Source organism: Mandrillus leucophaeus, unplaced genomic scaffold (genome assembly GCF_000951045.1).
Source record: "Mandrillus leucophaeus isolate KB7577 unplaced genomic scaffold, Mleu.le_1.0 Scaffold254, whole genome shotgun sequence".
NCBI lineage: Eukaryota > Metazoa > Chordata > Mammalia > Primates > Cercopithecidae > Mandrillus > Mandrillus leucophaeus.
Window position 1 is genome coordinate 1,736,162 of NW_012102632.1, and position 2,555 is coordinate 1,738,716.

A 2,555-nucleotide genomic window follows, 5' to 3' on the forward strand; every position below is an offset into this window, starting at 1 on the left:
TCTCGGCCTCCCAAAGTGCTGGGATTACAGGCTTGAGCCACCGCGCCCAGCCCATTTTTTAGCATTTTTAATAAATTTTTTCCTTTTTTAAATTTTAATCTATTTATTTATTTATATATTTTGAAACCAGACTATGAGACTGGCTAATTTTTGTATTCTTGGAAGAGACAGGATTTCCCATGTTGCCCAGTCTGGTCTCGAAGTCCTGGGCTCAAGCTATCCACCTGCCTCCACCTCCCAATGTGCTGGGATTACAGGCTGAGCCGCCACGCCCAGTCTTAAATTTCTTTCCACATTATTTTACAGTGTCATGCCATTTCCTAAAATGGACATAATTTATATAATCACTCCCCTGTTACTGGTTTCAGCATTCTGAACACTCCCATGTATGCATTTCAGGAAAATTTGGGCACTTCTCAAGAGTTCTTATTTCTTTTTGCATGGCACATGTGAAGGTATGCTTCAAGACCCAACTCAAATGTCACTGTCTCTGGGAAACCTTTTCAGATCTCCCCAACCCTGCATATCTTCCATTACCTCCCCACCTCCAGCTGTGAGCACTGGAGAATAGGGATGCATCTTACCTATCTTTCTGTTCCCAGCACAATGACAACCTGAGTAGATGCTCAGTAGACCTACAAATAAACATTTCTTCATTACAATTCATACAATAATCCCAAGGAGATTTTTTAAGACAGGAGTCTGTCTTAAAAAATAAAATACAGTTGAGCCGTGAACAATGCGGAGTTAGGGGCACCAACTCCCAGCACAGTAGAAAATCCAAGTATAACTTTTGACTCCTCATACAGTGAACTACCGATAATCTACTGTTGACCAGAATCCTCACCAATAACATAAATGTATTTTGTATGCTATGTGTAATATATACTTCATTCATACAATAAAAGAAGCTACAGAAAAGAAAATGTTATTAAGAAAACCACAAGGATGACAAAATACATTTATAGTACTGTACTGTGTCAATACCATAAGTTTACATGTCTGTTTTCAAGATGAATCCTCTGTCTGAAATGTCAGGAAACTGCAGCTGCAGACTGCAGTCTATGACACGTATCAAGCAATTCAACTTTTTCTTGTAATGTCATGACTTTTCTTAGCTTTTTGGGAGCCTTTCCAGCTTCAGTAGAGGCATGGTGTTATTCAAGGTTTACGGTATTGCACTAAAGAGGATGAAAAATACACAAGAACCACAAGAGATCACTTTCCATTGAGATCCGCAATTTACTGGAGAAACAATTGCTCATGCGGAGATGATTAGCGTCACAGGGCGTTTTAAGCGGATACTCACAACACTTGAGCTCACCACAATAGCCACAGGAGGTGACTATGAAATCATTACAGTAGCACAGCGTGTACTACAGATAATTTTATGCAGTTATGGTTTAATATTACGTCTTTATATTTGCATTTCTTTGGACTTACAATAGTGCCATGTACGGTCTATAAGTGTGTGCCTAAGTTTTGATAAATTTTAACTTTCTATACTAGATATGTGTATATTTTATAGTAGTAAATAATAAAATAGATTAGTATCTACACATATTTTATGCATTTGTGACATGCCTAACTTTTTCTTAATTTTTTATTATTTCTAGTCTACAAGGTTCATCTGAAAGTATTTTCAAATTGACACAAACCTCCAAAAAATGTTCTAATATATTTATTGAAAAAAATCCATGTATAAATGAACCCATGAGTTCAAACTCAGGTTGTTCAGGGGCCATCTGGATAGGTAAAATGCTGTTTAGGTACTCTAGCTCATCCACAGATAATCAAGGAGTAGACTTGCCAATAACCTTAGCTAGAACGTGCACGCCTCATGGTTTCAATGACAACAACATAAGCATAATTTTTTTTATAGTGACATGAAATCCTTTACCTTCTTTTCTTTTTTCTTTTTTTCTTTTTTTTTTTTTTTTGAGACAGAGTCTCGCCCATTGCCCAGGCTGGAGTGCAATGGCGCAATCTTGGCTCACTGCAAGCTCCGCCTCCTGGGTTCACGCCACTCTCCTGCCTCAGCTTCCTGAGTAGCTGGGACTACAGGCGCCTGCCACCACGCCCGGCTATTTTTTTTATTTTTAGTAGAGATGGGGTTTCACTGTGTTAGCCAGGATGGTCTTGATCTCCTGACCTCATGATCCACCCATCTCGGCCTCCCAAAGTGCTGGGATTACAGGTGTAAGCCACCGCGCCCAGCCTACCTTCTTTTCAAAGCATACAAAGTGCACCAGCATGGGAATGGGCTGTATTTAAGCTGTCACTAGATCAGTTTCTGCTCTCAGGCAATTCCCTTCCCCCGTGTGATGCTTATTTTTACATGTCAACTTGCCTGGATTAAAAAATACCTAGGGAGGGCTGGGTGAGGTGGCTCACGCCTGTAATCCCAGCACTTTGGGAGGCTGAGGCAGGTGAATCACAAGGTCAGGACTTCAAGACCAGCCTGGCCGGCCGGGCGCGGTGGCTCAAGCCTGTAATCCCAGCACTTTGGGAGGCCGAGACGGGTGGATCACGAGGTCAGGAGATCGAGACCATCC